The following is a 15,406-nucleotide window of genomic DNA, read 5'->3' as shown; positions in this document are numbered from 1 at the left end:
CTCCCATTGGCTTAATGATAACAGACAATCATACGTGCAAAACAGCCTCTTCCCAGCAACACAGTTATTTCAGGTTTTCTATTATTATCAGGTTTTGATAGAATTTGGATTATTTTCTATTTACTTTCTATTTCTAAGGCAAACTAACTCTTTTACTCATTTGTCTCTAGACTGTTCATCTCTTTTCCCCACTTTACTAGACTCTATTTTCTAAGACACTCTTCCAAACATTTTATCCCTTCACTACACCTTTCCCACATTTACACATCTACAGTTCTTCTGCAACATGCTTTTTCTCTCAAGTTCTCTATTCTCAGTGCATACACGCACTGGTCTTTCTCACTACAGTGGCCAGTATAGCCTCTTGTCCCTCTGTCTCTTTATCTCTCTTTTGTTTTTTTTCTCTGCTACTCTGTCCCTCTACAACTTGCACTAATCTCTTAGCAACTTACAGTGAATCTCTCAATAATTTTCTTGCAACCCTTAACCATAACTTTGACAAACAAAACCCAGTTTTAAACATTTCATTCTTTTATTTTTAAAAAATCAATATCACAAAAAATAATATTCATATTACAAAGTTTAGCTGGTAATTCTTATATATGAATGCATGATAGTGCAATTTTTAACACATCAAAGACATTGTTTTAAATCTTATCTCTGGTCCAGGCATCACCATTGGCCTCACTAGACTCATAAGGGGTAAGAATTACATAAAATAACATGAAAACCTGTTTTCTTGGGTTGGCTCATGCCACGCGTTGTCCCTTAACATGACTTTAACCCTGAGTTATCAATTTTAAGTTAATTTTCTGTTACCAAGATTACAAAGAAAAGCTGCTGTCCCCTTTAAGAGTGGCTTGTGCAGACACTCAGCTTTATCAGCTCTCTTTGGCTGTACTTTACTCCCAATCACAGCATAGTGGCTTATCAGCTCTTACTGTGTAAATTGAAACTGCTTTTGAACAAGTTAAGCTAAATCAAAGTTTTAACCATTTTCTTCTTTAACATGAAACACAGTGCAATAATTATAATTTATATAGCATCCACCTCCCGGTTAGCAAAGCATGACTCTCAAGGCTTCAATATTCAATTGCCACAGTTTACAAGATACCAATTCAATAATTTCTGAGCCAGATAATCAAGACAATATTTTACCCAATTAATTTATTTTGCAAAAACCTACTTGGTTGTTCAGGAGTCCCTGCCCATTTACTCTGTGTCCCAGCTGCTGGGTCCCACTCTCCAGCCGTACCTGACCTTGAGGAGCCCCCGCACCAGCTGAGCCACAGGCAGGTGCCCCTCCCGCTACTAAGAGCAGTAGTACTAGGGCTTGAATCTGAAAATGAAGCAAAAGGATGAACCCACAAAGGGGGCAACGGACCAAATTCTCCCAGACAACAGCCCACGGATGGTCTGAAAGGACTGCCACTCTGAGGCTCACAGAGCCTGCCATTTTTCTTTTAACTTCAACAGACAAATTGTGTAGAACAAGATACCAAGAAACACAGAGAAAAACAATTATCACATAAACAGTTTTGACCTTGCCAAGTCCATGAACACAGAGGAAGACAACTTTTACACAGAGATAGACAACTGGGCCCAGTAACAAACATTAGATACACAGATAATCACAGCCAAATCACAGAGTCACTCAGCCCGTGGCTGCCACGGCTGCCCCATGACAAAAATCAAGAGAAATAAAAGCAAAAACACTGCACAAACAAAAGAAACTAGTATATCTAGAAACTTTCATCCAAGCCTGGTCTTAAATAACCAGCCGAACGCCACCTCTGACAGAGTAGGATCTCGTTTCCACTTCTTCCTCGGGAGGAGAACTCCATCTCCCTCCTTCAGAAAACCAACAGTCAAATCCTCCTGACTCCTTCTTGCCCTGCGATCAACATCCAGGACTTCCCTTTGCCTGGGATCAACATCCAGGACTTCCCTTTGCCTGGGATCAACATCTAGGACTTCTCCTTGCAGCTTGTCCGTACAGCTGCTGGGTCCACAAACCGAAACCAAAAACACAAAACACAAACCACAAAACCACAAACACAGCACAGCAGCGCCGCACACCTCAGACACACACCACACTCATACAAACATACCTCCAAGGGGTCTTCGGGATTCCTGGGTGTCACGTGTTTCCCGGCCAATGCACCACATGAAAGACCCCCGGGGGAGACCCCCCCTCAAATCTCGGGAGGACGTGTACCCAAGGAATCACGAGAGACCGTCTTGATGTAATTACAAGAGGTATATTTTTAATTTCAGGGTGCCCTGATTCAGCACCACACCTATCTCATGTAGGAGATAGTGGAGCTGACCAAGAGGCTTGAAAGTTAGGGGTTTATATAGGGAAAAGGTCTGAGGGAACAAAGGGTTCAGTGTGGTCATACATGATTGGCTAGTTCAAATATTAACTATTACGTGAAGAACAGAGTGGAAAATTCCTAAGGTTGGTGTTAATCTGAGTCAACAAAGCATCTGACCTTAAACCATATCTGAGAAGACCAGATGGTCCATTACTTAGTGTCCGCCAGGCACGTCTTTGCAGGCCTGGGCCTTGGACATGTCCTCGTTTGCCTAGACATGTTTTCTTCTATGTTTATAGTTTTATGTCTTCTTGACCTGCCAGCTCTTATGATATCTAACAACTTGCTTGCTCCTTCCCAGGCCTATGTGGGCCAGCTTGTGATGGATTCTTAGGCCCATGACTTTTCTTCCTAGTCAGCACAGGTCTAAAGCTTTAATTTTTCCTTTCACATACAAAAGAATTCCATGCAAGTACCTCATTAGTCCTTCAAAAATAATATAATCAAAACTCAAATTAATTTACAATCTTCTTTTCCATTCAAAATATACTGCCCTAGAATATTTTTTATTTCTAGATTAGATAATATTCTCTAGAGAAAAAGATTTGATAAAAGGGAATTGATTGAACTGGCTTATTTTTTTCAAACTGGATAGTACAACAATGACTGCTTTCATTCTAAGGAAGCTTAGAACCTGGTAACTATTACCTCTACCTGGGCTATATACATCAGTAGTGCCAAACTGATGCTGAAGACCTGAAATATTTGTTGAAAGACTCTAGTCTTTAGTTGATATTAGAAGATCAAAAAAAAAAAAAGTTAAGTTCTTAATTCTATTGGCAGTGATAGGATAGATGAACTCACAAGACATGAAGTAAGCAGGCAAAAAGAAATGAAAGCTTGTCCCTTCGATTTTCTATCTGAAACTATCGAAGTTACCCCTACATTCAGGGTGGTTATTCCCAATTTACTTGATAGAATCAAGATCATTTACAGGCATGGCAAGAGATGAAATGGATTGTGTACACGTGTGCTCAGAGAGTCTTCTCATAGAGTTCTAGATACTATCTAGTTGACAATCAATATTAACTACCACATGGATGTTATTGCCATATTTTTCAATAACCAGAATCATACTTGGTGATTTTCATTATGAACAGAAATTTTTATATACATCCATTCATTTATTGAGGTATTATAGCTGTTTCTTTGCAAGTTCCTTAAAAAGAAACAGACAGACAGACAGACAAACCCAATCCCTAAATATGTACTACTTCTACTGCTTTAGAAAAGGATTTTATTATCTCACCTGAACAATATCACTTCTGATATCATATATAATTATTTACCACTAGTTTAACATCAGTGTTGGAGTCAGGATATGTGATATCTAAAGTGATACTTTGACTATGATACCTAACCCATCCTCAAAAATTTTCAGTGTCTACCCATTGTCTGATGAAAAAAAGTCATCTTTGGGGAAATTATTTGCCAGCATAAGACCAACTCTCTGGTATTAGAAATCAAAAATCTTCTCTAAAATGGAACTGTTAACTAGCTCTGAACAGACTTGTATTTTGTGTCCTAACTACAACTATCAATAACTCTCATTGTTTTCATGAATTAGGCTATGAATATACTTGGGCTATGAATATGATTTAAATCATTGTCGTAGTTAGTTTTGAATGTCAACTTGACATATTCTAGAGTAATGAGATGAAAAACCTCAATTGAAGAAATACCTAGATAAAACTGATCTGTGATAAGATTATATTTATTGCTAATTGATATAAGATGGCCCAGCTCACTGTGAGTGGCACTATCATCTAGGCAGGTGATTCTGGACTGTATAAGAGAGCTAGCTAAGTGTGAATAGAATAAACGAGAAAGTGAATGAGCAAGCATGGATCCTTCATTGTTTTTGCTTCAAATTCCTCCTTAAATTAATGTTGTGTCTTTCCTCAGTCTCAGTCTGTGACCTAGGAAAATGTAAGATCGAATAAATATTTTCCTCCTCCAAGTTGTGTTTGGTAAGAATGTTTTATCAAAACAAGAGAAATCTAACTGGAACAGAAATTGATACCAGAAAACCTGTGTGTTTCTGTGATGAACCTGATCATGTGGCCTTTATTCCATTGGGTTGTTTGGAGAATTAGAAAGTATTTTGGAGCCTTGAGCTGTAAAAGTCATTGAGCGTTCAGCGCTTAATGAGCTGTTATTGTATGTGATTACAAGATAATGCTGAAAACAACTGGGACTGCAGAGGCCTGCATTATGAAGCTTCAGATGGCAGCAAAGACTCTTTTAGGAACATTTTTGTAATATTTGAGGTTAACAATCTGTGCATGCACAGAACATCAGCTGCAGCTTCCCCTTCCCCTCTCCATGCCTCCTGAATGCTTCAGTCTGCCCCCTTCACTCTCTGCCTCAATGCTGTGTCCCAGCCTCCAATTCTCAGAGACACCACCTGCTGAACCACAGACCTTCCCCCCCCCCCGCTTTCTCTTTACCCACAGATCCAATTCTCAGGGTTCCCCCTACACTGCCCCATACCATCAAGCACTGGTTTCCCCTCACTCCAGCCCCAACACCAACAAGTATTTTCCTTGAATACCAGCCAAAAATAGACAACACACAACAAACATAGTCTGTGAAAAATTCTGATAGGCAACAGAGACCAGGAAACAAAACACCTGAAACCAACAAAGACAAGCCCAGAAGTCAGCAGCTAGTAAGCACACGATCATCTCATTAGATACAAAAAACAAACAAACAAAACAAGCAAAACAAGCAAACAAATAAAAACCTTTACAAAATCAAACACCCCTTCCTGATAAAAGTCCTGGAAAGAAAATGGGTAATTAAAATAGCCATCCTACAAAAATCAGTCTAGAGATTCAACAAAATATCCATCAAAATTCCAATACAACTCTTTACAGATCTTTAAAAGTCAATTCTTAATTTCATATTTAAAAAGGTTTGTTTTGAAAAAATTCTGAACAATAAAAGAACTTCTGGAGGTATCATCATCCTCAGTTTCAAGCTGTAATACATAGCTATAGTAATTAAAACTGCATGGTATTGCCATAAAACCCAACACATGAATCAGTATGATTTATATTAAAGACCAAGACATAAATTCATTCACACATTTATGGTCACCTGATTTTTGATAAAGAAATCTGGAATACGCACTGTAAAAACGACAGCATCTTCAACAAGTGGTTCTGGTCAAACTGGATTCTTCATGTAGAAGAATGCAAATAGTTCCATATTTATAACCCCGCAGAAATATCAAGTCCAAGTGGTTCAAAAACTTCAACATAAAACCAGACATACTGAACCTGACAGAAGAGAAAGTGGGGAACAGTCTTGAATGCATTGGCACAGGAGATAAATTCTCTGAAGGGAACATTGAAAACTCAGGCACTAAAATCAACAATTAATAAACAGGACCTCATGAAAATGAAAAAAACTTCTGTAAGGCAAAGGACAGTGTCATACAAACAGGCAGTCTACAGAATGAGAAAAGTTTTTACCAAATCCATATAGAGTTTTAATACTCAAAATATATAAAGAACTCTAGAAATTAGTGCTCAAAGCCCCAAATAATCCAATTTTAAAATGGGGTACAGCTCTAGAAAGAGGAATCTCAAATGTCTGAAAAACACTTAAAGAAATGTTTAAATCCTTATCCATCAAAGAAATGCAAATCAAAACTAATTTGAGATGCTAACCTGTCAGAATAGCTAAAATCAATAACACAAGTGACAGCTCTTATTGACAAGGATGTGGATCAAAGGACACACTCCTTCATTGCTGGTGGGATAGCAAACTTGTACAGCCACTAGAAAAACTAATATGGTACTTCCTCTGAAAATTGGGAATTGAACTACATCAAGACACAGCTATAGTACTCTTTGGCATATACCTGAAGGATGCTCAATCCTAGTACATTTGTCCAAGTATGTTCTTCTATAGAACCTTTATTCATAAGAGCCAGAAACTGGCTATTAGAGCCAAATACTATATATCATTAATTGCCAAAAACTACATGGATCCTTCACCCCTGTGGTTTAGTCCCTTTGGTTTAAGACATTACTCTGCAGGCTACCTAAAGAGAAATCTGGACATCAACTCAGCCACAGAACTCTTAACCTACAATTTAGCCTGCATGTAAGATGTGCTGGGGGCAAACATGGTGCAGAACTTGTGGAAGTCACCAACCAATGTTTTATTTAAGTTGACGCCCATGTGAGGGAGCCCAGGAACCAAGAACCAGAGACTGGATAGTCTAGAAACTTAGAACAGAACTAAACATGACTGATCAAAAAGAAAAAAAAAAACAATAAAGTGATATTCTGCTATCCTCATGTATTGATTGTCATTTGAGAGGCTTCTTTGGCTAGAAAATGGGAGATGTTGCAGACCCTTAGGCAGATATTACACAGTGAATGAGTCCAAATTTGAGATCTCTGTGGGGTCCTTTCTCTGGAAGCTTGGCTAATCCTGTAAAAGAGGGGGAGGAAAGATTCTAGGAGTTAAGGGTGATGGAGGGCACCAATAAAGGAGGATCAAATGAATCAATTAAACAGGGTGCATATGGGCTCACAGAAATTGAAATGGCAAGCATTGGGCCTGCAAGTGTCTACACCAGCTCTTCTGCTTTTATTCAATGGTTGTTAGTTTGGCATTTTTGTGAGACTCCTAACAGTGGGAGCGGGTATATCTCGGATTCTTTTACCTGCCCTTGAGATTCTTTTCCTGCTATTGAGTTGACTTGTCCAGCCTCAATATGAGAGCTGTTGCCTTGTTTTATCGTATCTTGTTTTGTCCTGTTTGGCAGTGTCTTTTGGAGGCCCATTCCTTTATGAAGTTAAACCAAGAGCACTAGATCTGGGGGAAAGGTGAGATGAGGGGAAGCTAGGAAAAATGGTGGGAGGAGAAACTGTTGTCAGGAAGTAATGTAAGCAAGAAGAATCTATTTCAAAACAAAACAAAATAAATGTATGCTGCTTGCTGGTCAGCTGATGCTAAAGAATCAGCTGTGGTTAGCAAGAGATCAGTACCACTAAGGTGAAATCTTTGGATTTTTAGGACATGATGCTGATCAATTTGGTCTGAATGATCAGCCATGTTTATTAAGAGCTCAGCATCATTGAGGTGAATTCTTATGAAAAGGGTTTCCTCAAAGTCAACAAACAAAAGCTGAGGGTCAGGAGTACCAAAGGGGCATCTTAAGTAGGCAGATGAACTTAGCATATGAAACTGTTACCTACATGTGTCTGCTTTTAATGGCATGAAAGATGACAAACTGTGGATGTCATGTGGGGGAGATGGGACTTGGTACTATGTAGCAGTGTTAGAGTCCCTGAACTGAAGTCAGGAAAGGCTTTTGGTGAAGATACAGTTTCAGTTCCACCAGACACCATGATATTGAAGATGTCAGTATGATGGAATATTCACCAAGGTCTGCTGCAGATGTAAAATGGAGCTTACTCAAGCATAGGAGACAACTGTACAGGTTGTGAATAGAAGAGCAGGATATATAGAACTGCCTAAACCCTTTGGAGCCCTCTAGACAAGTGAATCTTAGATGCCAGACACTGAGTTACAGGATTTTTGATTTTGCTCAAGTGTTATTCTTTATCCCCTAGTTCCTAAATTTTATAAGAGAGTAAGGGATTTTTGAAATTTTTATTGGAAATCATAGCTAAGAGATTTTAGATTTTAAAAAACTTGATATTTTTAAAGGTGTCAATGTTTTAATGACTGTAAGAATTTAAAAGCTGTTCTATGTTTTATATAATGATATTAATATGGGGATAAAAAACATAAAGTTTACAGTTTCAAGTGTTGTGCTTTAGGTTAACAAGTACTAGAATGTCCTTGTTACATTTAACTGTCATCTTGGTATATCCTAAAATCTTCTGAGAAGAGCATCTTAACTGAAGGATTAAATACATGAGATTGTCTTTTGGCATGTCTGTAAAGGATTGCCTTGATTGTTGACTGAGTTCAGAGTGTCTAGCCTACTATACATGGCTTCATTCCTAGACAGATAGATAGTCTTGGGCTATATAAGAAAGCTAGTCAAGTATGAGCCAGAGAGTGATCCAGCAATCGGTGTTTATAGTTTCTGCTTTGAATCCCCTATTTAAGTTTCATTAGAGTTGAAGAAATTCAGTAACAAAAGTGGAAGTTATTTGTATTAGATACATAGCTGTTATAAAGACATTCTAGATTTTAATTCAAATCCAATTTTATAAAGCAGTTCTCTTTTTATCACAATCACAACCCAAGTATAGGGTGCAAAAGCAAATTATTGGGTGCAAGGGCATTAGTAATATTCTAGGTATTAACTTTAAGTGGGGATTTATTCACATTCATATTCTTATGTTTCATTAATGTAAAGATCCAGTCCCACAAGACATAAAACAACAATTTAATCACTCATAGGCCTTAGATTTCTTTGGTATCTAACATAAAATATGTGCTTAGTAAATTTTTAGGGAATGGATAAATGAGTGATTTGCTTAACAAAGGAGGTTTCTTATAACTAAAAATGGGAGGGGATATAGCATAAGGATTTTGTAGGCAGCCACTATGTTTATTAATATTTATTTTACTTTATTGTATATGTGTATATTATATATGGGTATATTTCATATATGCAGGTACCCATACAATCTGGAAGAGGACATTGGATCACCTGGAATTGGAGTCAGGTTGTTGTTGCCCAATATGGCTTCTTGGAATTTAACTTAGGTCCTATGGAAGAATAGATAAATGCACTTAACTTCTGAACCATCTCTCCAGACTCCAGTAATGGTGTTTTCTCAGGTACTCAGTTTGGAGTAAACAAATGGTTTAGATATGGTTTATTTCCAGACAAATATTTAATACATCTTGGGTGGAGCTTATGTGTATTATGGCAGAAAGTTCAGTTGTCCTAATGACAGATTTAAAAAAAAAATTTTATCCATTGGGCATTCTTGGAAGCTTTTTAACAGATAAGTTGACAATATATATGCTACACTTGTATAAAATATGTGTTTTGTAGTGCCAGGAATTGATCTTGAGAATTCATAAATGCTATGCAAGTACTATATCACTGATGAATGCCTCTGACTCCTTAAAATGTATTAAGCTATTGAACTGGCTTGAAATTCCCCAAATATATTGATTCTAATATATGAAACTTGTGAATATTTCAAAAGATAGTATATGCATGTTGCTCATTTAAGGATTTTGAAATGTAGAAATTATCCTAGGGTTCCCTTTCAATGGTATCATTAGTATCTTTTTAGATGAAGAAAGTATATACTCATTGGATATGGTTTTGTATATAGAACATGGAAAGCCAAGATATGCAAAGAATTCATTATGAATGCTGGCTAAATGTAAAAACCATTTGTTCCCTATACACTCAATAGGATGTATATATAGCCTAGTTTCCACCTTAATTTCACCTCTATGAAATTTTGATTTGAACTTTTGGTCACTAAAATGATAAAACAATTAAATGTGTAATTTCAATGTTCTGTATTTGTCTAACTTGTTATTCAGGATAATTACTACAGAATATTGACAACACTTTGAGTTCGTTGTAGTTAATTTTGGCTATAGTTTGAAGAAAATGTGGTGACTACATGTTGAATTGACTGTAATCAAGAAAAGATTTTTCACTCTAAAATTTTGAGCAACTGTAGGAATAGTGATACCTTTTTCTAAGCTTTGAAATACTAAGTGAAAAAAGACATTAGGGAACAGATTCAAGTATCACATTTTAACCATTTTATGTTGAGATGTCTATCAAACTCCAAGTGAAGTTATTTAATAGAAGTTGTAAACCTGGAATTCTGGCAAAGTAATGTGGCCAGTGAGTAATGAATACTATTAGCAGTATCCTGTTACACTTGGTGGGAGCAAATGGAGTTCCATAGTACACCCTTTGGCCAACTGTTCAATTCCTGGCACTGGGTTGTTTTACTTAGTGGCATGTCTAGTTTGTTCATGATATTTTCCATTATATGGTGACTCCATTTAGATTCTCTTTGTGTTGTATATATATTTAGGAAGCTTCTCCAGTAGGAGGTTTCCACTTGACTTTTCAGAAGACCTTTGGTGTTAGTTGTCCCTCTCATATTCCCTTTCTAGCCCTTCTTTCCTATTCCTTTCACCTATTCTAGTTTCTCACTTGTCTCTCTATTAACACTACGTTCTATTCCCTTACCTGGAGAGATGCTCTTTTCTTTCCTGGACCATTATTAAGTACCTAAAGCTCTGTGGTTCTGTGAATTATAACATACACATTGAAATCTTAAAAATCTCACACCCACATTTTTCTTAATAGGTGAATAACATTCCACCGTGCAAATGTACCACATTTCATTATCCATTTATCAGTTGATAGATATCTTTGCTGTTTCCAGTTTTTGGCTATCATGAATAGAGCAACAATGATCATAAATAACATTGTATTACTGATTTCTTTTTTTTAAAGAGCCTTACTTATGTCAATAAACATGGAAAAGTCAAGCTGGTGCCCAACTAGAAGCTTCACTCCAATTGACTAACATTCATGTTGCTGGAAGGTACTCTGCATTCTAGTGGAGGAGAAAGGCATTCATCAATATCACACAGCTCCAAACCCTGCAACCTAAAGCAGCAACCTATCTTCAAAATAAACAAATAGAATAGCAGCACAAATGTTATGGAAGAAACCAAACAAATTTTTTTAAACCTTTATTTATATATTTATTTTTTCATGTTCTTACAGTGCCCAAATGAAGATATCAGTATATAATTATTTTTTATAAAGTTCCCTTCATTTATATACCAAAGCATGCATATATATGTTAACATAATGTTAATATGCGCACACATTTGGAAACAAAGTAGGTTTATTTTATTTATTTATTTATTTACTCCTTAGTTTTTATACTCTAGAATTTTTTTTTTACCTCCTGGTCTACCCTCCAACTGTTCCACATCCCATACCTCCTCCCCACCCCCTGTCTCCACGTGGATGTCCCCACCCCCCACCCCACCTAAACTCTAAACTCGCTGGGGCCTCCAGCCTCTTGAGGGTTAGGTACATCATGTCTGACTGAACCCAGACCCAGCAGTCCTCTACTGTATGTGTGTCGGGGACCTCATATCAGCTGGTGTATGCTGCCTGTTTGGTGATCCAGTGTTTGAGAAATCTCGGGGGTCTAGGCTAATTAAGACTGCTGGTCCTCCTACAGGGTCGTCCTCCTCCTCAGGTTCTTACACTTTTTCCCTAATTCAACAACAGGGGTCAGCTGCTTCTGTCCATTGATTGGGTGCAAATATCTGCATCTGACTCTTTCAGCTGCTTGTTGGGTCTTTCAGAGGGTAGTCATGATAGGTCCCTTTTGTGAGTGCTCCATAGCCTCAATAATAGTGTCAGGCCTTGGGACCTCCTGTTGCTGGACCTTCTTTTCCTCAGGCTCTTCTCCATTTTTGTCCCTGCAGTTCTTTCAGACAGGAACAATTATGGGTCAGAGTTTTGACTGTGGGATAGCAAATCCTTCCCTCACTCAATGCCCTGTCTTTCTGCTGGAGGTGGGCTCTACAAGTTCCTTCTCCCCACTGTAGGGCATTTCATCTAAGGTCCCTCTCTTTGAGTCCTGAGAGTCTCTCACCTCCCAGATCTCTGGTATATTCTGGAGGGTCCCCCCTACCTCCTACCTCCCAAGGTTGCCTACTTCCATTCTTTATGATGGCCCTCAGAACTTCAGTCATTTTTCCCCACCCAATACCAGATCATGTTCCTTCTCCTTCCCACCCTATCCCCTTTCCCTCCCAGGTCCCTCTCTCACCCCTTGTGGTTGCTTTCTTCTCCCTCCCAAGTGGGACTGAGGAATCCTCACTTGGGCCCTTTAGCTTGTTGATTTTTATGAGTTCTGTGGATTGGATCTTGTGTGTTCTGTACTTTTTGGAGGCTAATAGCCATTTATTAGTGAGAAGAGTACATACCATGCATGTCTTTTTGGGTCTGAGTTACTTCACTCAGGATGATACTTTCTAGTTCCATCCATTTGCCTGTAAAACTCAGCATGCCCTCTTTTTCATAGCTAAGTAGTATTCCATTGTGTAAATGAACCACATTTTTTGTATTCATTATTCTGTTGTAGGACATCAGGGTTGTTTCCAGCTTCTGGCTATCACAAATAAGGCAGCTATGAACATAATGGAGCATGTGCTCCTGTGGTATGGTGAGGCATCTTTTGGATATATTCCCAAGAGTGATATTGCTGGGTCTTCAGGTAGATCTATTTCCAATTTCTGAGGAACCTCCAGACTAATTTCCAGAGGGGTTGTACCAGCTTGAAGTCCCGCCAGCAATGAAGGAGTGTCCTCTTTCTCCACATCCTCTCCAGCATCTGCTATCACCTGAGTTTTTGATCTTAGCCATTCTGACTGGTGTGAGGAGGGATCTCAGGGTTGTTTTGATTTGCATTTCTCTGATCACTAAGGATTTTGAACATTTCTTCAGGTGCTTCTTAGCCATTCAAATTCCTCTGTTGTGAATTCTCACTTTAGTTCTATACCCCATTTTTTGATTGGGTTGTTTAGAAACCAAACAAATTTTTATTGGATTTAAGGCCCATTCCATGGGATTGAACCTATGCCTGACATTGCTAAAATTAACAAGAACTTGAGACTAAATAGGACATAGACCTAGGGAAAAACTTATACTTTTAATCTGCTAAGGAACAAAGCAATAAAATGACCCCTAATGTTGATTGCATATGCCTGTAGATCAGTCCTCACTCAACCTACATCAAAGGAGCTAGTTTTTGCAGTAGATGGTAATTAACAGAGACTCACATAATATGGACAATGAACAGAGGATGGAAGAATTTGGAGCACTCAATGTCTCTGGTATCTATGTTGAAGAGAAAATATAATGATTGTAAGAGCTAGAGATGGTAGACGAAACCAAGGAAACAGCATTTAGGGCTGATTTTGCCATAATTACTTTTCTATTGCTGTGAAGAAACACCCATAATCACGAACAAACAGGTTATAAAATAAAGTATTTAATTGGGAGCTTGTTTACAATTTTAGAAAGTTAAGTCCCTAACTATCATGTTTAGAAACAAGGCAACTAAGAGTTTACATCTGATCTACAACCACAAAGGTGACAGAGAAACTGGGCCTAGTGTGATCTTTTGAAATCTCAAAGTCTACCCCCCAGTGATACAGGTCATCCAATAAGGGCACATCTTTTAATCCTTCCCAAAACTACCAACAGGAACCAAACTTTCAAATATATGAGCATATGAGGGTTGTTTTAATTCACATTTCACTCTCTTGCTTCCATAGACTTGTAGTCATATCATAATGAAAAGTACACCCAACTTTAAAAGTTCCATAGTCCTTCCCAGTCTCAAAACAGTTTAAAAATCCAAAGTCTCTTCTGGGATGACAATCTCTTAATGTAACTCCTTGTAAAAAGCAAATTACATACTTGTAGCATACAGTGTGACACAGAATATATATTACCATTCCAAGAGGAAAAGAAAATGCTGGACCAAAGCAAGATCAAAACCCAGCAAGGTAAACTCCAAATTCCGTAACTACCAGTCTTTATATAACTCTTTGATCTGTCACATCTTCCACCTAGATTGATTATGACACTCTTCTCTCCTTTGAACTGGTTCTATTTTATGTTTTCAGCGATCCTCAGCAGACACTTCATGGCTATAGTATCTCCAGCATCATGAGATCTCCAGTGTAATTCAGGCTTCACACAATGGTCTCTCTGGGCCTTCATGCAGGGACTTTCAAGCCACTTGGCAGGTCTCAGTGACTTTCCTTACCATTAGAGAAATATTCCAGAACCCTTTTACTCCTGAATCCTTCAAGACTCTTACAGCCAGAATCACATGGCTGGACCTGCCAAGTTCTGGTTGCATATTTGATTCTTTCTTGTACAAAGTAGTAGACCAGTACTATAGTACTAATTTATTATTTTTACTGACCACAGAATATTTGAATGAGCTGTGTCATGAAGCAATGAATATGTTCACAAAAGGACAATTTATAAATTGTAAATCTTCCTGAATGTTTACAAACTGAACAGAACCCCAAATCAAGACATATAGCTTCTCTCGTTGTGACATATTTTTAAATAATTTAATTATAAAATACTTCACAGATACATAAAGCTGCTTTAACAGATACTCTATTTAACAATTGGTGATAACCATTATGCCCTCTGTGTTTGCTACTGGGATAGTTTCAAAAAACAGGTGAGTTGTAAGCCATGCTGAGATGGTTATACAGCCTGGCAACATTAATAACTGGAAATCATTTAACAAAAGTTATTTTTAGGAATTATTATTACATTGATAACAGTCTTCAATATAATGGAAAGTATAGTCTAATGTGGACAGGCGTTGAAGAAGTTAGCAGATGTTAATAATAACAAAACAAGTATGAATATTATGTTTTATAAAAGTAAAGAGAGAAGCAATATGTTTGGTGGAAGTGTAGTCAAGTGTTGGGGAAAGAGGTGCCTCCAATGGCCCATGCTGAGGCATCATTTCCCTATAGAATAAGATAGAGTTTATTTAGGGCATGGAGAGGGGAATTGAGAGGGTAGCAGAGACAGAGAAAGGCAGAGAGAGAGAGAGAGAGAGAGAGAGAGAGAGAGACAGAGACAGAGACAGAGAGAGAGAAAGAGAGAGAGAGGGAGAGAGAGAGAGAGAGAGAGAGAGAGAGAGAGAATGAGAGAAAGAGAAGTAGAGGAGTAGAGTCCAACCATGAGCACAAAGAGAGAGATGATGTGGGCAATGGGGAGAGAGGGGGAAGGGAGCAAGAAGGCAAGAGAGAGCAGAGGGGATAAGTAGGCCTTTTTATAGTGAGTCAGGCATAAATTACTGTTGCCAGGTAACTGTGAGGGGCGGAGCTTAGAAAAAATGCTAACAAGAATTATAATACATAGTGTTAAAAAGTGAGTTTTCCTGTTCTTGGTAATTCTCATAGAAATAGCACTATTGTAAGAGTACTACATTCAGATTTGTACTGGCTAGTTTTGTGTGTCAACTTGA

At 38.0% G+C, this 15,406-nt stretch overlaps 1 pseudogene; it reads right to left on the bottom strand.

The window, feature by feature from the left end:
• LOC116088670 overlaps nucleotides 1-15,406 on the bottom strand; it is a 54,156-nt pseudogene that overhangs the window by 6,097 nt on the left and 32,653 nt on the right.

Source organism: Mastomys coucha, chromosome X, assembly GCF_008632895.1.
Source record: "Mastomys coucha isolate ucsf_1 chromosome X, UCSF_Mcou_1, whole genome shotgun sequence".
Taxonomy (NCBI): Eukaryota; Metazoa; Chordata; class Mammalia; order Rodentia; family Muridae; genus Mastomys; species Mastomys coucha.
Note: the sequence above shows the minus strand (reverse complement) of the source record. Positions and strands in the feature narration are given on the sequence as shown.